Below are 21,484 nucleotides of genomic sequence, written 5' to 3'. Positions count from 1 at the left end.
TTTTTAGAGCAGCGTTCTGGAAACTGTCATATACATTTAAGTTGTATAAATAAATCATTCATAGTCTCAGGGGCCTCAGTAATGGGGACATTTTTATTTATAATGACTGAGAGTTTCAGTTAGAACCTACTGCTGATGCAGTGTTTTCTTTTTTTGCTGTATTAGCAACACTTAATGGTGCTTTGTGAAAACTGATTGGCTATTTGTATTTACATTTGAGAAGAAAAAAGAAAAAGATCAGAAGAAAAACTATTTTATAAGAAGGGAAATGTACATGGATAAAACTGACTCATTTGCAGAAAGTGTAACTGTGTCGTCTCCCTGAGTTGTCTGTTAGAAACAAGACAGTGTGTATATGATAGGAAGTAGCACATTTATCTCTGGTGTAACTCCACTGCAGGCAGTGGAGTTCTATCACAAATGAGTTTGGCTCCTGGTATTTAACATGAATTTAAAAGTACTAAACTGGTAAGACTCTTTGGCCAATGAATTGATTATTTGTTTAGTATATTTTACTTAATGTTAATTACTACAGGCAACTACAATGCATTATGAATAATATTGATGAACATGGCAACTCTTAAGTCTCATTTTTAAAAACTGTGAAGTAATTAAGTCTGCTGGGGACAGGCAGGCCCACTTTTCATCTTTATGGATTATTCAAATTCAGCTGTTTCTACGTTTCAATATCAAAAGAGTAAAATGACTGCAATGTGGCAGAATCACACTTACACACAGCTTTTGTTTACAGGATGAGAGCAAAGCACTGCTGTGTTAGCATCTGTGCATTCATTCTCTTCTAGAAGAAACACTGCCACAATTCAGACTGGCTTTGTTCTTTTATTGTGGCAACAAAGAGATGAACTGCCAATAGGAAGGCAGGTATTTGAATTAACCTTCCGAATCCTCCCAGTGGTCTGCACTTAGGCTTAATAATTTTGAATAATGTCAAACTCATATATACATTTTAGATATATGATGGGTGGCGGATATGAGGTGGGAACAAATATATTCTGTCAAAACATCTTAACCTTTATAGACGTACTAGCAAATTGACCTAGTGTTGCTCAGGCATTTAAGTGAAACATGATTGTTGTTTTTTTTCTGTTTGGAGAATAAAATGGAAAAGGATATGGTTTATGCAAACAATTTTGGGGCTACTTGCATGGGGAAGTTGCGGGGAGGCAGCAGGGCTCCTCCCGTACAGCACTGTGACTGACTGACAGGGGGAAGGGTGAGTGGTTGGAGTAGAGGGGCACTTATGTCTCCCAGGCCATGTCTACACTAGCCCCAAACTTCAAAATGGCCATGTAAATGGCCATTTCAAAGTTTACTAATGAAGCGCTGAAATACGTATTCAGCACCTCATTAGCATGCGGGCGGCTGCGGCACTTCGAAATTGACGCGGCTTGCCACTGCGTGGCTTGTCCCGACGGGGCTCCTTTTTGAAAGGACCCCGCCTACTTCGAAGTCCCCTTATTCCTGAGAGCAGATGGGAATAAGGGGACTTCGAAGTAGGTGGGGTCCTTCTGAAAAGGAGCCCCGTCTGGACGAGACGCGCGGCAGCGAGGCGCATCAATTTCGAAGTGCCGCAGCCGCCCGCATGCTAATGAGGTACTGAATATGTATTTCAGCGCTTCATTAGTAAACTTCAAAATGACCATTTGCATGGCCATTTTGAAGTTTGGGGCTAGTGTAGACACAGCCCCAGTAGGGTGGAGAACCCTTTCTCCACTAGTAACAGAGAGAAAGCTGTGCTAGTCTATATACTATCAAAACAAAAAAGCAGTAAAGTAGCACTTTAGAGACTATCAAAATAATTTATTAGGTGAGCTTTCATGGGACAGACCCACTTCTTCAGACCATAGCCAAACCAGAACAGACTCAATATTTAAGGCACAGAGAACCAAAAATAGTAATCAAGGTTGACAAATCAGAAAAAAAATGATCAAGGTGAGCAAATCAGAGAGTAGAGGGGCGGTGGGGGTGGGAGTCAAGAATTAGATTAAGCCAAGTATGCAAAAGAGCCCCTATTATGACCCAGAAAATTTGCATCCCAGTTCAAACCACATGTCGTGTTGAATTTGAATATAAAAGAGAGTTCGGCAGCCTCTCTTTCAAGACTGTTGTGAAAATGTCTCTTCATTAAGACGCAGACTTTAAAGTCATTAACAGAATGGCCCACTCCATTAAAATGTTGGCTGACCAGTTTGTGGATCAGGAGTGTTTTTATGTCTGTTTTGTGCCCATTAACTCTTTGTCTGAGAGAAAGCAGTCAAGTAGCACTTTGAAGACTAGCAAAATAGTAGATTAGTTAATTTAGTAATTAGTTAACAAGTATATACTATATATATATTATATATAGTATATACTTGACTGCTTTTTGTTTTGATAGTGTATAGACTAGCACAGCTTCCTCTCTGTTACTAGTTGTCTGAGAGAGTTTGAAGTCTGTCCAATATACAAAGCATCCGGGCGTGGTTGGCACATGATGGCATATATGATGTTAGTTGAAGAACATGAGAATGTGCCCGTGATTCTGTGAATAACCTAATTAGGTTCAATAATAGTATCTCCAGAACAGATATGTGGACAAAGCTGTGGCAGCAGGCTTTGTTGCAAGGAAAATTTCCAGGACTGGTGTTCCTGTGGTATAGTCTGTACGTGTTAGTAAGGATCCTCATAAGGTTGGGAGGTTGTCTGTAAGAGAGAACAGGCTTGTCACCTAGGGCCTTCTGCAATTCTTTGTTAGTTCACTTGTGTCTACAAATGCATATTTTATACACTGATGTGCTATTGGACTTCTTTGCCTAACAAATGTGTTATGCTTAGACAATATTTTACAAATGCCTGAGGTCAAATTTCTCACTGTTGATGGAATTCAACTTTCAGTTGTGTTACTAGAAAGGAATTTGGTTCTGTTAACTTTATTCTTGGAGGACTTTGAAAATGACTTTAAAATGTTGGGCACGCATGGAGCTTTCTCACTGGTTGTCAAAAATTGTATGCCTTTGTTAGGCTCAACAAATTCACAGGCCTGTTTTTATCTGGTGAAAAATTCCATTTCTCAAGACATTCCCAGCATGGTATTTTGACATTTTCATTCTATTTCTCTGTTTAAAATAATTCTGTGACTAAATTTAAATCAAATTTCTCAAGAAACAATTCCTTTTTTCCTTGTAAATTTGGACAGTCCTTCCTAAATCTGGTTGGACAGACAATATTCAGTCCTGTGTCAATAATCAGTTTAATGATTGATATCTCATGCCTCATTAGGGGCCGTGTCTACACGTGCCCCAAACTTCGAAATGGCCATGCAAATGGCCATTTCGAAGTTTACTAATGAAGCGCTGAAATGGATATTCAGCGCTTCATTAGCATGCGGGCAGCCGCGGCACTTCGAAATTGACGCGCCTCGCCGCCACGCGGCTCGTCCAGACAGGGCTCCTTTTTGAAAGGACGCCGCCTACTTCAAAGTCCCCTTATTCCCATGCGATGATGGAAGTAAGGGGACTTCGAAGTAGGCGGGGTCCTTTCGAAAAGGAGCCCCGTCTGGACGAGTCGCGCGGCGGCGAGGCGCGTCAATTTCGAAGTGCCACGACCACCCGCATGCTAATGAAGCGCTGAATATGCATTTCAGCGCTTCATTAGTAAACTTTGAAATGGCCATTTGCGTTGCCATTTCGAAGTTTGGGGCACGTGTAGACACGGCCGAGGAGATGGAACTAGGAGCTTTATATCATTGGAAAGAAGAAATAGCTAACTTCCTAATGGGACAGACAGAACTGGATTCAGTCCTTGAAAGAGTCGATGTGTGTGTCTACACTACAGAGTTTTAGGGGGGTAGTTGAGTTAGTCTGTATCGTCAAAAACAACAAGAAGTCCTGTGGCACCTTATGGACTAACAGATATTTCGGTGCATAAGCTTTTGTGGGCAAAGACCCACTTCATCAGCTTTGTTGGCAAAACTCATGGAGCATCCACACTACAAATGTGTTCTGTTGAGAAATGGTTGACAGAATGCAGCAGTTTTCTCAGAGAGTTGAGTTGCTCTTCTACGAGCCACAATGCCTCTGTCGACAGATCCTGTCAACAAAAAATAGTTAGACACTCTGGGGGCCCCTCTGTCGACAGAGAGGGCTTCTGGTTCACCGGTCAGCCCTGTTTGCAGAGCTTCTGGTTGGCAGTTCTGTCAACAGAGGGCTGGGCAGGCTGGCTGCTCTCTGTCAACAGAGGGCATAGACATGGAGGGGCCTCTGTTATGTGTGGATGCTTTCTGTCGACAGAAGTTCTGTCGGGAGAGGTGTCCCGACAGTAACTTCTGTCGACAAAACTCTGTAGTGCAAAGGCAGCCAATGATATTGAATGTTAACATGCTTACAGGTTATTTTAAGATGTTTTTGTTGCCTTCTCTGGGCCTTTTACATTAGGACTCATGAAAGGGTTGAAAAGGGATTAAAAGTACCTGAAAATATATATATATTTTCCTCTAAAACTTTAAATAGATAAATAGTCACGAAGTAGGTGTTTTGTAGCCTGCTTGTCATATGCAGAACATACAGTTTTAAATCATATTAAATATATACAGATATTTTGCAAACGATGCCCTAAATAGTGGACTTGTGGCCCCTCCATTTATGAGTAATGCAGTCCCAACAAGTCTTAATCCTACACAACTGTGGATTCTCTCACCAATTATTACTATCTGCAGTGGTTCAGAGCACGAACGAACAAGAATCAGCCTTTTGGCCACTGGAAGCCTTATAGAAGCAAAAGTTGTGACTTTACAGCCCAAAGTCTTGGGGGCTAGAAACTGAAGGTGAAATACACTCTATGCACACAGGCCCCTTTATGCCCACTAAAACACTGGAGCAAAATAAACAGGCCCTCAATGCCCCCACTTGTGGCAGGAAGAGGAGTCCTCACTACAGGCACAGAAAAAGACTTGTAAGGCTGTCTTCCAAGGACCCCATGGCAGAGGCAGTTTTTCCAGGAACAAGGCTAAGAGAGTGTGTTCAGGAGAGCGTTGTAGGAGACCACTCTCCTGAGACTGTAGGAGGTGCTTGGTCTGAAATGCAGGGGAGGCTTAACTTAAATAGGGTAAATTTCACGGAGACATTCTCCAGTCCCTGGAGCAGACCAGAATTGGGAAGGTGCAAAAGTGGCTTAAAGCTACATTAGGGTCAACTACCCCTGGGCAGCAAGTTCTCTTCTGTCTGTTAAGGATATGCACTCACTGTCCACAGGACCATCCACAGGGTGGGGCAAAGAGGACAGCTGCCCAAGGGCCAGGGGATTCAAAAGGGCCCAGGGTTCCTGGCTGTCACCATTCCAGGCCTTTTAAATTGCTGCCAGAGCACTGGGTGGCATGCTCCAGACTGCACTGAAGGGCTGACAGGGAGGAGGCTATCCCTCATTGACGCATCATCTGCCTGAGACTACACCCTTTCCACTCAAGTCCCTCCAAACCTGCCCAGGGCCTGGCAATTCTGTCAGCTCCCCTGACTGCACAAGGTAACACAGGCTATTACCAATATCAGTGTTCTAGGGTTTCTGCACCTGATCCCCATGTGGTCTGCTCAAGGAATGCCATCTCAGGCCTCTTGATGTCATCTTCCTGTAGCAAGGAACCTGCTCCCATCTGACTTGGGTGTTTAGGCTTTAGCTCCCCTGCAATTAGCTGTGATTCTCCTCAGCAGGTCTGGCTAAAAATCCAGATCCTGTGCATTGCCTTCCCTCCAAGCACTATGAGCAGTGTGTGCCAGCAGTTCCAAGTGACCAACCAGCTCTAGCAAGGTGGAGTACATTTATTTAAGATTAGTGAGACAACATATAAAACAATGAAAAGACCTGAATGCTTTATCTGAAACCCCCATCAGACCGGTGCAGGTGCTGGTAGGTTCAAATTCTTCTAATTCTTCCCTGGGGTTTGGTCCTCCCTTGGACAAAATATCACATCTGTAAAAATGAAGGGTTCTCTGAATCACATTAAAAGCAGACTTTTGTACCAAATGTTCCTTCCTTGTCTGTTGTCTCCAGCCCACCCGGTATATGCACATCACACCAGGAGCTGGTAATTCTCTAGAGATTGTTATCATCCCAGAGTCAGTATAGTAAGATCTCGACATTTGTGAGTGTAACATTCACAAATTCAATTATTTGTGACTGTTGCTTTCCTGGGTCTCTTGTGGGGACGGCCAGCAGCTGCTGCTTCACTGGGGCTCCTGGGGCCCGGAGTGCCAGCAGCCGCCACTTGCCTGGGTCCCCTGTATTCATGAAAATCAACATTGGCGAGGGTTCTGAACAGGGAACCCTCACAAATGTTGCAACCCTACTGTAATTACCTCTACAGCTGCCAGTCCCTGTAGGAGCCATGGTAACCCTCCTTGGTGGAGCAGCAAACTCCTTAGTCCACAGGAATATGGGTTACATTCATAAAGCTAATTCAGTAGTTTAGTTAATAGTTAATCAGTAGTTAATACACTTCTGGTCACACTTGGTTTTTTTACTGAATCCTCCTCTAAACAGAAAAAAAACCTCTGATAGAGGTTTGGGAGTGTTGCAAGGCCTCAGATACCTTACCCAGCTGTGGAAGTTGGCTTAGAATACAGGTTCTTCTTTCACTTGGGCTGGAACCCACATGGTACAACAAGGCATAGCTAAAATAACCTGAGTGTTGGTCGTCCTCCATTGTGTTCCCACATGTTCCCCTGCAGTTGAAACAATTGACTGGAAAAGAATCCTAAGTAGATCATTTCAGCACAAAATATCGTGGGCTAGTCTGAGAGAGAGAAAAAGAGAGAGAGAGAGAGAGAGAGAGAGAGGCATGTACAGAACTAGTGAGGACACAGCAAGATGAGCTGGGCTTTGCGGTTGTCACACTCACTGAGGCAAGGCTAACTTGAATGTTCATCATCTGTGTTAACTAGTCCATGAAGATCTACCCTAAGAGATGCAGTATTGAGTCTGGAGCTACATACCATTGGGGAGGAGAAATTCTCAAGTTCATTTAAGAGAGACATTTTATTCCACATCTGAAAGACCTGAGATTTATTTCCTGTCATTTTTATTATTAGAAAACTATTTTAGATCACTTCTAAAAGTTTATTGGTCTTTCTGTACCCAATGGTATCATAGAAATTTTGTCACCTAATATTGCAGATGAATGGATAGTTCCAATACATTTTTTTTAAAAACTTCAAAAAAGTTTCTTTCTAAAATGTGTTGCACACACAAATAACATGATAGTGTGACAGTTTGGGAGACTTTTATAATTGATTTGTGATTTCTCCACTTGTGGGTAATGCAGCCATCTCAAACTCAAATTTTTGGGAAGAAGGGGCTTCCGGAAAAAGGACTTCCTTCCCGAAGCCCCCCCCGAGTGCCATGCTTCTACATGGTGTTTTGGAGTCCAGAACGGTCTTCCGGACTCCAAATCACGTGACGTTATGCTAATGAGGCATGGGGAATTTGCATCTGTGCCTCATTAGCATATTTCGCTCCATGTATTAGCATGCCACTTCCGGAAGAAGTGGCCTGTGTAGAAACGGCCATGGAGACACTGCTCTTTTGAAATTCAGAAGTATGGGAAGAAGGATTCTTTCAAAGATGGGGTTTGCTTTTGAAAGAAACCACTGGTTTTCTTCTTTCGAAAGAAGCTATTTTGAAATAAGAATATGCAAATGAGGTGCCAGGTATGCAAATCTGCACGTCATTTGCATTTTCAATTTCCCTCATTTGCATACCTCTTTTGAAAGAGGAATGCAAGTGTAGACACAGCCATACACAGTAAGGCCATGGCTACACTAGCCCCCACCTTTCAAAAGGGGTATGCTAATGAGCCACTTTGGCAGTTGCTAATAAGGTGCTGCCATGAATATGCAGCGCCTCATTAGCGTAATGGCATCAGTGTATGTTTCGAAAGTGCCACTTTCGAATCATGTGCTATGCATGTAGACAGGGGCCTTTTGAAAGGACCCCCCCCCAGATTTCAAAAGCCCCTTATTCTCAAAACCAAATGGGAAGAAGGGGCTGTTGAACTCTGGGGAGCCTTTTGAAAGGCCCCTGTTTACACAAGCAGCGTGCGATTCGAAAGCAGCACTATCAAAATGCTCATGGCTGCCATTATGCTAATGAGGCACTGGATATTCATAGCAGCACCCCATTAGCAGCTGCCAAAGTAGCTTATTAGCATACCCCTTTCGAAAGGTGGGGGGCTAGTGTAGCCACGGCCTAAAATCTTAATAGTCATAACAAAATGTGTCTGTCATGGTCACTATCGATGTACTATATCTCTACTATAGAGGTATTAACTAAATAAATGTAGGATATATATGGTTACAAATCATGTAACTAGTGCAATGAGAGTCAGTCTGAACTATTAATTTCCTGTCTGTTTGAGTTGACACATATTGTCACATGCTGGATTCTGTTTCCATACATTAGTTCATCTGCACAGCAACTAAGATGTACAGTAGTGCATTTATGAATTTTACAGTCCAGACCGTTGGCAAGCATGTAGCTGAGATCCAAGAATAGACAAAAATGTGCCAGTGGCATCACATAACCTTTTAGATTAAAATTGTTTGTTAGCATGTGATACAGTGATTGCTTCAAACAAGAATATGTCACAGCCCAGTCTTGTTATACAGTGCCACCTAGTGAACAGTTATATGAATTGTCCTGTCCTGTGGTTATCAAGACTGATGGAAAAGGTATTAAGCCTTAAATAGTTTCAGCATGCAACTATATGGGAAATCTGAAAGAAAATTCAACCCATTCGTGGATGGAAAATCTTAGAGGGAACACTTCTCCCTTGTGCTGTATGCCATCAGGAGAGCTCTGATGCATGCATGTGACAGGGGTCAGCTAGGAGAGCCCTGGGTGTACAGTAGCTAGGACCCTGACATATAGGCAAGTAAGAATGGGAAGAGGGGTAGGGCAGGAGGGGTGCACCCAGGGGAGGGGCTACAAGCAGCAGGGATGTTGGGTGAGAGGGGCGAGGCCAGGCTGGCTGGAGTAAGGATGGAGGGCAGGGCCAGCTGGAAAGCCTTGGATAGGGGGAGAAGGGCAGGGTCGGGGGTGAAGAGCAGGGCTCACTGCATGTGGGGTGGGGAGGGATGGTACACATTTACAAAAAAGCACACCCCTACAGAAATTTCTGTGCACAGGCTGCAAGTGCTGGCTGTACAACGGTGAAGGTGACCTACTGAAAGCCAAAAATAGCTGAAGAACTTCTAGGATGGTTTTTCTTTTATTCCTTATGCCTATGGGAACCCTATACTTCTTCAACCAAGTCAGATTGCACCGTCTTCTGAGCTCACCAATCCCTTCTTATTCATGCCTGGGACAAGACAAATCCCTGTTTCTACTGATTCAGGGAATGAGGGACTTTGCTGCAAACCAAATGACCAAGCAAAGTACCATCTAGGGCTAGCAGGTCAGGTCATCCTAAATCATTGCAATACATTCCACCCTATCAAGACAGTAGCACAGGGGCATCAGCCTCTCGCACCCTATACTGTACCATCATTTATCCCTCTGGAGTCACCTTTTGCATAAATTTGCCTTGGGTGAACATGACATTAATGATGTTGTAAGATCTCTCAAGCTGGTTAAACTTCAGAGGCATACAGAGAGCTTAATGAGTATGGTAAGGCATACTTGTATTTGTCATCATGAGCTACAAGTGGTCATGAAAACCAAAATCTGAATGAAGATTTGTATCCTGAGCTTTTCAAAAAGTCAATTTTCCACACTGCTGCATGTAGGTCAGGAGAGCGTGGTACTAAAGAAGGGAACTGTAGCATTCAGTATGATTACTTGGCCCTAGGTGTCCCTCTGAGTTGGAAGACAAGAAGATTAATTAGCTCAAGGGGCTAACTGTTCAGCCAAGACATACTCATTTTCAAAAGCACAGAGTTTATTGGCAAATGCACATGTACACTCTTGGACAGCACAGTTTATAGGAGTTCCTTATGGAGTACAGGATGAGATGTGTAACCAGTCTGTGTACTAGAGCATATTATTTATGTGCACTATACACATTTTTACAAGACAGGAATAGGAGACGTATCCTTGTCCAGAACTAAAGTGCCCCTGTTAAGGCTTGTCTACATGGGGAAATTTACCAGCATAGTTATAATGGCATAATTATATTGCTAGAGCTATGATGGTACAACTCCTTGTGACACACTGTTTCAGGATTTAGCACCCTGTTTTTTCAGTTTAGCTTAAGCTGCTTCAAAAGAGTCATAAGCTAAACTGAAAAAAGACACTCACGTCTCAAAGGAGAGCATCCACTAGAATTGCTACATGGAAGGGTACAGACAAGACATAAAAACAGAAAATCTCTGTTGACCTTACGACATGTAGGACCCTTATTCCTTGCAATTTTGAGGGGCACAGGGGTCGACTGCCTACTCCAGATAGTTCGGTTTTGCGCATCTCTACCAGGCACACAAAATTGAACTCCAGAAAATCAACTCTAACCGTGTTGATCTTCCCGGTAGTGCAGATGTACCCAGAGAGAACAGCTTTCCCCCTCTGAGAAGCCTTTTCTCCCTGCTGCAGCTCATTTCTCACCCCTGCTGCCTCCCTCTCACCTGGAGAGGGGTTTTTGAAGACCACTTGCAGCCCTTATTTAGATTCAGGTATCTGCAATTAGCCTTACGTGCCTTCTTTTCAATTCAGATGGAAAAGGGCCTTCATCATTCTAGGGCTGTTACACTGTCCTTCCAATCTCTTACAGCTGTCAAGTCTGACTTTGTCACACTGTTTACTACTACCATTATTGAAAGGGTCTGTTTGATGGACTACAATACTAGATGACACTTGTATTTCAGCCAATTCAGAAGTAAATTATTCAGTAAATACTGAGCTGATCCTATTAATCTATCTTAGGACTTGGCTACCTGGAGAGTTTGTGCATGGCATGAGATGGTGTAAATTTTCAGTGCATTCATGGGTCAGGTGCTGACTAGCCATGGAGATTCTACTACTGTGCGCTCACAATTCTGTAGAATTACACAGGAATACATCAGTGTGCACTATGGAACTTCTAAGCTGTGTCTACACGTGCACGCGACTTCGAAGTAGCGGCACTAACATCGAAATAGCGCCTGTCGCGGCTACATGCGTCGGGCGCTATTTCGAAGTTAACTTCGACGTTAGGCGGCGAGACGTCGAAGTCGCTAACCTCATGAGGGGATCGGAATAGCGCCCTACTTCGACGTTCAACGTCGAAGTAGGGACCGTGTAGACGATCCGCGTCCCGCAACGTCGAAATTGTGGGGTCCTCCATGGCAGCCATCAGCTGGGGGGTTGAGAGACGCTGTCTCTCCAGCCCGTGTGGGGCTCTATGGTCACCGTGTGCAGCAGCCCTTAGCCCAGGGCTTCTGGCTGCTGCTGCTGCAGCAGGGGATTCATGCTGCATGCACAGGGTCTGCAACTCATTGTCGGCTCTGTGTATCTTGTGCTGTTTAGTGCAAGTGTGTCTGGGAGGGGCCCTTTAAGGGAGCGGCTTGCTGTTGAGTCCGCCCTGTGACCCTGTCTGCAGCTGTGCCTGGCACCCTTATTTCGATGTGTGCTACTGTGGCGTGTAGACGTTCCCTCGCTGCGCCTATTTCGATGTGGTGCTGCGCAACGTCGATGTTGAACATCGACGTTGCCAGCCCTGGAGGACGTGTAGATGTTATTCATCGAAATAGCCTATTTCGATGTCACCACATCGAAATAGGCTACTTCGATGTAGGCTTCACGTGTAGACGTAGCCCTAGTGAGCAGTAGCAGGGTCCATGCAGTACTTAAATGGTTACCACCACTCTATTACCTAAGTGTGCCATAATCTGATCTATTTATCCTTGCCACACACCCGTGAGCTGGGGGTGTTGGTCTAGGTGGGAAGAAGCATGCAGTAGGGTTTGGGGCCTGGGGTCTGGAAGGGAAGGGGCAGGAGCAGGATGCAGGTGGGAGTCTGGGTGGGAGTGGGGTGTAGGGTCTGAGCAGGATGGGGGCGGAGGGTTTGGGAGGGAGGGTGCAGGAAGAGGGTGGGTGTGGGGGTCTGGATGAGAGGGGGTGCAGGAGTGGTCAAGGGGTGCAGAGCCTGGATGTTGGGGGGGCACTTACGTGGGTATGATCCCTGGATGCACGTGGCTCTGCTCCCTTTCCCTCCTCTCCCAGGCATTGTCCTCTGCTGCTCTGACAGGCTGGATGTCAGGGACCGCAGCTGCTCCCCTTCCCTTTTGGGGGAACAGCAGGGAGTGGCAGTTGAGCCCAGAGCTACTTCCTGCTCCCCAGCAGAGGCCATGGTCTGGATCCAGACCATGGCTGGCCTGATCCAGTCTGCAAGGGTGGGGGCTCCAAACCCTCCACTTCATCGTGGGCCAGATGCTATGGAGGGGAGCCCTGAGCCTTGGCGTCTGGATCTGGACTTGCGCCCCCCCCCCCGATTTAAAGGTAGTTCCACCCACTCCTTTCTGAAGTAGGACAATAGATACACTGCAGGGAGTTGGACTCACTGCAACCTAACAGAGTAGTTTTCAAATATTTAGTAATTACTTCATTTGGGAACTAGAGACAACTGGAGAATAAAATTCCATACTGAGAGATTCAGTACAGAAACACGGTTATTAAAACGGAGGTTTTCTGGCAGTGTGCTCCCTTCTTACCTGACCTACTTTAGCAATAGTGTTTACAAGGATGATTAACATTTTCTGTGGAAAAAAGTTGGCAGTTAGGTGCTAGCATTTGTGCTGCTTCCAGCTCAGCAATTAATACAGTGAGTCATTTTACCTACAATATGCAGTGCTCCAGCTGGTGTTGCACTGCAATCCACCGTGGCACTCAGGAAAAATCTGACATCTTCACAAGAAGTCCATGGGTCTAATTCATATCTCAGCTACACAACTGCCCTTTCAGGAAAGTGGATCACCTTTCAATGATTCACCTCCACACTGACTAGGAGCTAAATTAACAGAGAAAAAGCTCCTCTTTTTTTTCCTCTCTTTGTTGACAAGTATCAGTGGGGTAGCTGTGTTAGTCTGTATCCACAAAAACAGCAAGAAATCCTGTGGCACCTTATAGACTGTTTGTTAGACTATAAGGTGCCACATGACTTCTCATTGCTTTTGGGGATTCAGACTAACATGGCTACCCCACTGATACTTGTCAACAAAGGAAAAAAAAAGAGGAGCTTTTTCTAACAAATAGTCTATAAGGTGCCACAGAACTCATTTTGTTTTTGTTTTTGTTTTTTTAACAATTTCTTTAATTTGGTTCAGATAAGACTGAGAGAAGCTGCTGGTATTTGTTATAGGCCTAATGCCCAAGTCTGCTGTGGCAAATGGACATAGAAAAGTCTTGCATCTGGAATTTTATTAATTCATAGTTAAAACTATAAAATTGGAAGTGCTCCAGAATGATTTCCATCTAGCATTGCTGGCTTACTGGTATATTGGAAATTGATAGTCTTCTGAAATGACTCTCTTAACTGTACTGAGGTTGAAATAGTTTTCATTCATTGCTCATTATTATGACTATAGTGCCAATGATGTGCTAGGTGCTTCACAGACAAGGTTGCAGCCTCTTCAAGGTAAAGATCTAAGGATCAGAATTGGGTCTTGGAGGCTGTGAGGTTCCTTGGGTCTCCTCTGGGGCATCCCTTTTGGCAGTGCAGAATTGGTGCTCATGCAACCATCCTCGTTTGCAACTATGCCATAGGGAAAGTGTTAACTTAGGTATTCCTGGAACTGGGCTCGGCAATTAAGTCTGTAGCCTAGGGCTCCTGCTGCGGGCTAACCCTTCAGGTGTGGGTTGAGCTAAAAAATAGGCCATAGCTGAGGCTCCTTGACCTCGGGATGTGTGTTTGTCCATCCTATAAAGGAACTCAGGCCCATAGTGCTCTATTGGGATTAGCCCAGGGCCCTTGAAGTGATGGGTAAGCCTATTGTTGGAGTGGTGGGGAAACATGAGGCTGCTGCCTCACTCTAGGCAACAGAACAGGACCAAAGTCTCATTTCCCCTGGCTGCTTCCTACTGGTGTCTCGTTGGGTTGCTCCATGGCAGCTGGCCTGGCTCTCCATCTCCAAGCTGAATGGCCCCCTAGGTGCTTCCTTTTTGGGCTCCTCTGTCTCCTGAGACTGCAGCTGGCCCTTCTTCCAGATTTACTTTGAGGCATCAGCAGCAGCCTGAGCTGAAGTTAGGACACTCTGCCTTCTTACGATGCCCTTAAACACGCAGGAGGTGAGTCCCAGAACGTTCTCGCTGCAACAGTGAGAATTCCAGTTTCCAGGTCTTTCTGGGAATAGCTGCTGGAATGCCATCAGCCTTGGAGAGAATACAATTGCTGCCCACTCTGTGGAAGCTTAACCAAGGGCTAGGGAATGGATGTGTCGAACCAGGGCTCTGCTCTGAACCCATTTCCTCTTCACCCCCACCCTCTTCTGTGGTCAGCTAAGTACCAATGGGAATGGTAGGAAGGACCAGTTACAGTGCTGTGCAATAAGTTTCTGGCCAGTCCCTACATTGGGACACAAGAGCTGCATCTACACGTGCACGCTACTTCGAAGTAGCGGCACCAACTTTGAAATAGCGCCCGTCGCGTCTACACGCGTCGGGCGCTATTTCGAAGTTAACTTCAACGTTAGGCGGCGAGACGTCGAAGTCGCTAACCTCATGAGGAGATAGGAATAGCGCCCTACTTCGACGTTCAACGTCGAAGTAGGGACCGTGTAGACAATCCGCGTCCCGCAACGTCAAAATTGCTGGGTCCTCCATGGCGGCCATCAGCTGGGGGGTTGAGAGATGCTCTCTCTCCAGCCCCTGCGGGGCTCTATGGTCACCGTGGGCAGCAGCCCTTAGCCCAGGGCTTCTGGCTGCTTCTGCGGCAGCTGGGGATCTATGCTGCAGGCACAGGGTCTGCAACCAGTTGTCAGCTCTGTGTATCTTGTGTTGTTTAGTGCAACTGTGTCTGGGAGGGGCCCTTTAAGGGAGCGGCTTGCTGTTGAGTCCGCCCTGTGACCCTGTCTGCAGCTGTGCCTGGCATCCCTATTTCGATGTGTGCTACTTTGACGTGTAGACGTTCCCTCGCTGTGCCTATTTCGATGTTGGGCTGAGCAACGTCGAAGTTGAACATCGACGTTGCCGGCCCTGGAGGACGTGTAGACGTTATTCATCGAAATAGACTATTTTGATGTCGCAACATCGAAATAAGCTATTTTGATGTTGGCTGCACGTGTAGACGTAGCCAAGATGGGGAAACTTTTCTCCTTGTGAACCTACTCAGGAGACTGTCAAAATCTGTCCCTTTACAGGCAACATACAAAGAAGGAAAAGCAGTGTTTGAGTTCATGTCCTGCTAGATCAGTGAGCTGAGCATCAGATTGAGAACAACTCCTTATTTTCAGTGAGTTAGGTGGGGCAGGAGTATGGGTGGAGAGGGGAGGGCTAACTCTTATGTCCTTCTTTAAAGAAGCATGTTTTCAAAAAGAGATGGAAGGAAAAAGTGGAATTGTTGAGCCAGAACTGTGAAGATGAATGTTCCCAGTGCATGGGACAATATAAAAAGGGGGACCATATCTCCCTGTCCCAAATACAGGACAGGGAGGTGGGGAGGGAGAGGGGCAGCTCATTCAAGGCCCGCACAGCTGGGAAGGAGGTGTCAGCCGCTGGTGCTCCCTAGAAGCCCAGGGGAAGCCGCAGCCGTCGGCGATCCCTGAGGCCTGGGAAAGCGGCAGCTGCCCACGTTCCACCTGCTTCCCCAAGGCTCAGGGAAGTGGCTGGGGGTGATTGCCCAAATACGGGACAGTGAGTCCCTTTTAAAAAATAAGTGGGGACCAAATATGGGACCATCCCGCCCAATACAGGACGGATGGTCACCTTAAGTATAAAAGAAACTATAGAGATGCACGTACAAGACAGGGGAAAAAGTTCACAAAAGGTATAGCTAGTCATGCACCTTTGGGGATGGGGCAGCCAAGGAGACTATCAGAAAGAGTCAGAGTTAAAGTCAAAGTTTAAGGGCAAAAGGGACTACCTGATATTCACATCAGACTGCCTGTATATATCACAGGCAACCAAAACCACTCAACCCATGCACGCTAAACCCAACAGCCAAAACTGAACCAGAGTGTTATGGCCCACAGGAGATTCCTCAGTAGCACAGGCAGAGAATAGGAGAAACCAAGGTGCACTGGTGCCTGAGCGCCCCATAATGGCAGGGAAATGATTAAATAAGATATAGCTACATAAACCCGGCAAGTGACCCATGTCACTTGCATGTCAGCAAGAACCTGCCAGCCAAGTACTTGACAGTACTGCAGATTGTCTCCATCTCAAAGCCATGACACTTCCCATCCAATGCCCCACCTCCAGTCGTGGCCATCCCTGATGTGTCAGAAAAAGAAATTTGAAAAAACACACTGCCTAGGTATCACAGAATAGCACCAAACAACAGAACAATAAATTGGCCTGGACTACCAGGCTAGTTTAAAGCCAGCCTAAGTTGTCAGAAACAAAGGGTATGTCTACACTAGGAAATTAGGTCTAATATGTGAAGGACAATTTTGTAGCACCAGAATTTGTAAATTCGAGGGTGCATGTCCACACTGGCACATGAAATCAATGGAGCGCATTCCCATTAGGGTTGGAGACTTTGACTTTGTCAGCAATGCACTGTGGGTACCTGTCCCACAGTTCCTACTGTCCCCTTGCTTTGTGAGTTAAGCTCCCAGTGTCTGACGGGACAAACAAAGTGCCACAAGTGGTTCTGGGTATGTGTTGTCAGCCTCTCATAGTGCACTTCTCTCCTCCCACTCCCCTGCAAAAGCAACAGCAAATAGTGATTTTGTGCCCTTTTTCATAGCCATGCAGAAGTCATTGCAAGGCTTCGAACTGTTGTGGTAAGTATAATGAGCACCTCGCGCATTGTGCTGCAGTATGTGCAGAGCCTAAGCAGCCTTCAGAGCAATGAAGACTCTGCGGAGGGCACAAGCATACACAAATGTCAAACACTGGAGGGGAGGAACAGGGAGATTCCAGCTGCACTTGATGCTTTGTACACAGTGGAGTGATAGTGCTGGTGCCATGAAACAAGCTCAGACTGGTGGGACCTCATTGTTCTGTGGGTATGGGATGATCAGCAGTGGCTGCAAGATTTCCATGTGTAAGACCACTTTCATGGAACTTTGAGAAATTGACTAAAGTCACCTAAATTCAACCTAATCTCCTAGAGTAGACCAGGCCTAAGAGCAGTCATCAGCTGATAGGTGTTCAGTGGCCCATAGCTAGGCTTACCCAGCCTATGGTTGGGCCATATCACCGCCTCAGTTTATCTTCCATCTCATATCAAAACAAACCACCACATCTGGTGCTTTCACACTAATGCTCCTTCCCCCACGTTTGGGCATACTACATTAGCAAAGACTAACACAAAAGGCTTCGGCACTCCCTGTAGGCTCACAGAACCAGATTTTACAGGTATTTAGACACTTAAGGCAGCAGATAGGCACCTAAATCCATCATTTAGGAATGTTGTTATTTTTAGAACTTCTACTTCTCTGCCATCCAAACCCCAGGTGCCTCAGTCTCCCAAGGCACCTGCTTTCCCACCCTTTGGTGTGTGCTAAGCATTGCCACTGCTCCACAGCAAACACCCGTAGCCTTGGGACTTAGGCTCACACCTAGGAACAGTCAGAGACCCACAAAGCAATACATCTGTTCTGCTACTTCTGCAGCTCCCCAGGCCCCTTGCTGACATGGAGTTCCTTGAGTTCTTATGTGGGTATTTTAACTAGACTGACATGCTGGCCTTTCTGCCAGGAGTCGATTCCCTAGGTATGCTTGGATGAAGCTCAAAAAGGGGGCAACATTATGATTGCTCCAAAGGCAGCGATGGGAAGGGAAATGCAGAATAAGAGTGTGACTGCTGTTTAGAGTGAGACAGAGTATAAGTGAGAAACATTGGTTGGGTAACAGGTTTCAGCTGGACAGAGATCACTGGCAGGACGGCTAGTCATGGGCTGGGATTGGATTAGTGAGTAAAGCACTTTGTGGGGACAAGAGAAGCGCCCAGGGACAGTTTGGTTAGTTAGATCAGGTTGCTAGGGTCTCCTCAGGGAGAGAGAGCTGAGTCAGGGCTAGGGAGTCGGGGAGGGGACTGTGCTGCAGCACAGGGAGCAGGGTGATGGAGAGCAGACCTTGCGGGGGACAGCTGTGTGGCCCTGAACCTGCTGTAGAGGGGAAAGACCCTGTGTGGGCCTGATTCCAAACGTGGAACTGATCCTAAGCCCAGGCCTGATTCTGAGGGGGATGGCTGTAGCCCATATTCACACGCTTGTACCTGCTGGCCTTGCCTAGAAAGCAGCTGCAACCCAAGCAGGTTTGCATACAGTAATACAGGCTGGCCCAGGTCTGCTCAGTGATGACCTCAGTGGTGCCATGTACTTACTGTCAGTCAGGCAGACCTGGCTCTGAGGTAAGTCCAGAGGTTCATAGGGAAAACCATAGGAATATCCCAGTCCACTCTCCCCTACACACTGCTCCAGTTCAGGAGGCCCTGCTGTGGCATCCCTTCAACTACATTCATTTCTCAGTGGAGAGACACAAGCAGAAGAGTTTCATGCAGAAGCCTACAGGGTAGCACTTTTTCCATCTGTACCAAGGGCAGCAGATGGAAGTTATGTCAATCAACATAAGCAAAGAATTGATGTGAAGGCTCATTTTAACAGACACAGGACAGATGCTATGAATGTGATGGCCATTGCAAAGCTGAATACACCTGATCATGGATATCAGGGCCAAACCTCGGAGTGGCCTTGGCTCCCAAGGGAGTTCACCTGTGGGGTGTTTCCAGAATATTGGCTGTTACTGGTCAGAGCAACTGCCCCTGTATATGTCCCCTCAGTGGTCCAGAAAGGGCACCCACTCTCAGGCTTCCAATTCTACGGCCATTGCATCTCTTGGAAGGACACGCCAGCCCTCTCCCTTCTGACTGGCATATTTCTAGTTCCCTGGACAATTGCTCTGGACAGTTCCCTGCCTTCGGTGTGTTATTCCCAGCAGGTCTGCCAACTTTCGTAAACTGATAACAGAGTAATTAGTCCAATTACAAGTTACCATATAGTTCTTTCCATGCAAGCCTATTCTATTCTATAGATAGGAGCACTACGAAGAAAGCTTGTTACAAACAATAATATAATCTATACCTGTATGAAGAAGCTCACCCAAGATCTTACCCGACTCCACTAATCCTGTTGTCCCACAGTTGGGATGTATCTTCAGGGTCCCCTTGGCAGGGGACGATTTATTTGACTGGCAGGTTGCTGATCCCTCCTGTCAGAGAACTTTTGGTTCCTTAACAGTCAGCACCTGACTGAGACATTCCCTCCTTTTCTCCCGCCGCCAGACCTGGCATTGGCTGCAGGTAGAGTGAGGTGAGGCTAGCTGAATCCAAAGGTTTTCTTTAACCCCTACTGTGTCAGGCAGAAGTTTCTCTGCTTCTTCATGGCCAGTAATAGAGAAAATCTTCATCTTCCTAAAGTTGTGATGGAGGTGTATCCAACCTTGTGGTAAACTGCAGTATAGCCTCCATGGGGGTCAATAAGAGAAGGCTGGAATGCTGAATATTGTACATTATTTCAGTGCAATGTGTATTACCTCTCTTTAGGGGTCTAGATATGCTTCTCCAAGGCAGCCATCACCAGGAGGTGGGCCTTCTGAGAATTTCCATGGAGCTATGTGGAGCTGCAGAGCATGGGATAGAACTGGTCCAGGAGGTGGTCTAGGAAATAAAGGTTAATGAGCAAATCATGAAAACATTAAAACACTCAAAGTAGAGAATTATGCTCAAAGCAGTTTATTATAATGAATCAGTGTTGATCCTCGTACAGAAAATAAAGGATTTGTGCCCTCAATACAAAAATTGGAGTGTGTGTGTGTGTAAGAGTTACATGCACCCCAGCACCACATATTTTTATCTGGTTGCTCTGAGCCCTGCCATGGCTGTTCCAGAACATGCCAAGCTCTTCATCAGGTTGTGCAATTTTCTGGTGAAGATGTGGTGGTCCTGAGGTCACTGATCACTGCTGTGCCCTTTCTTGTATGTGTGTGGGCGTTGTGGTAGAGAATGTGAAACAGCAGACAGAGATGAATATCCAGGCATATTATTGTCATCAGATAAATTTGCTCCCACAGTTGCACCCTTTACTTAGCTGAAATTATGATGTTCCAGGCACGTTGTCATGGTATGAAATAGTTCCTGCTGCTGAAACAGGAAGTCATGACCCCAAAGTGATGGCAAGGAGTGTGTGTCTGGGTCAGACAGAGGGGAAGGAATGACCAGACAGTTGCTAGAGAAGGGACTGATGCACATAGGTAGTTGGGGTATTCGAAAAGTCATGTGAGGTGAAACACTGAGGTGTAATTAAGAAATCTTGGAGAGGATTGAAGATGGTGTTGGAGGGATGTACAAATATTTAGCTACTGTGGGAATAATTGCAGTGACTGCAGTGGGGCAATGGTAAGGTGGATGGACAAAAGCAGGCACATGTGCTTGGCACTGGATGGATGGTGCCCCTTTGGGAAGAACACTAGATAATTGGCTGTAGATAGGTTTTAGAATGACCATCTCTACACTTGAATTCAGAACTTTAGGCATGTTGGCCCATCTCTCATGCATCGCAGAAGCCTCATTTACCTCATGTTGCTTGTTGCAGCTCATGAAATTCACACTGTAGGATTTATCCTGATGATGTCCTAGCACACCCATATCTGCCAGCACCCAATAAAAATGGGTTTGAAAATTACATTATCTGGATAGCACCTTAATTACCCAATCCATCTATGAGCATGACCTTGATGACAGAGTTCAGTGCCTGTATCCAGTTCCAAGTCCCCCCGTCCTCCTCACCATAAGGCAAGATTTATCACTTATTTTAAAGAATAAACAAACCTGGAGGAATTCCACCGGGACTTCAACAACTTCCACCCCCAACATCAAGCTCAGCCTGGACCAATCTACACAGAAGATCCACTTCCTTGACACTACCGTGCTTATACACAATGGACACATCAGTACCACCCTGTACCGTAAACCCACTGACCGCTACGCCTACCTTCATGCCTCCAGCTTCCATCCCAGACACACCACACGATCCCTCGTTTACAGCCAAGCACTTAGATATAACCGCATTTGTTCCAACTCCTCCGACAGAGACAAACACCTACAGGATCTGCACCAAGCATTCTTGAGACTGCAATACCCACCTGAGGAAGTGAGAAAACAAATCAACAGAGCCAGGCGTGTGCCACGAAGCCTCCTGCTACAGGACAAGCCCAAGAGAGAAACCAACAGAACACCACTAGCCATCACCTACAGTCCTCAGCTAAAACCTCTACAGCGCATCATCAGGGATCTACAACCCATCCTGGACAATGATCCCACACTTTCACAGGCCTTGGGAGGCAGACCTATCATTGCTCACAGACA

At 46.0% G+C, this 21,484-nt stretch overlaps 1 long non-coding RNA gene across 1 annotated transcript; it reads right to left on the bottom strand.

The window, feature by feature from the left end:
* Positions 1 to 5,863: 5,863 nt before the first annotated feature.
* Positions 5,864 to 21,124, bottom strand: LOC142008982 (uncharacterized). Its single transcript, XR_012644290.1, has 3 exons — positions 21,111 to 21,124; positions 19,654 to 19,777; positions 5,864 to 5,958 (listed from the first exon to the last, which is right to left on the bottom strand). It is a non-coding gene; the product is annotated as an uncharacterized LOC142008982 (long non-coding RNA).
* Between the last annotated feature and the right edge of the window lie 360 nt (positions 21,125 to 21,484).

Source organism: Carettochelys insculpta, chromosome 2 (genome assembly GCF_033958435.1).
Source record: "Carettochelys insculpta isolate YL-2023 chromosome 2, ASM3395843v1, whole genome shotgun sequence".
Lineage (NCBI taxonomy): Eukaryota > Metazoa > Chordata > Testudines > Carettochelyidae > Carettochelys > Carettochelys insculpta.
The sequence above is the reverse complement of the archived record's forward strand: the minus strand, read 5'-3'. Positions and strand labels throughout refer to the sequence as shown.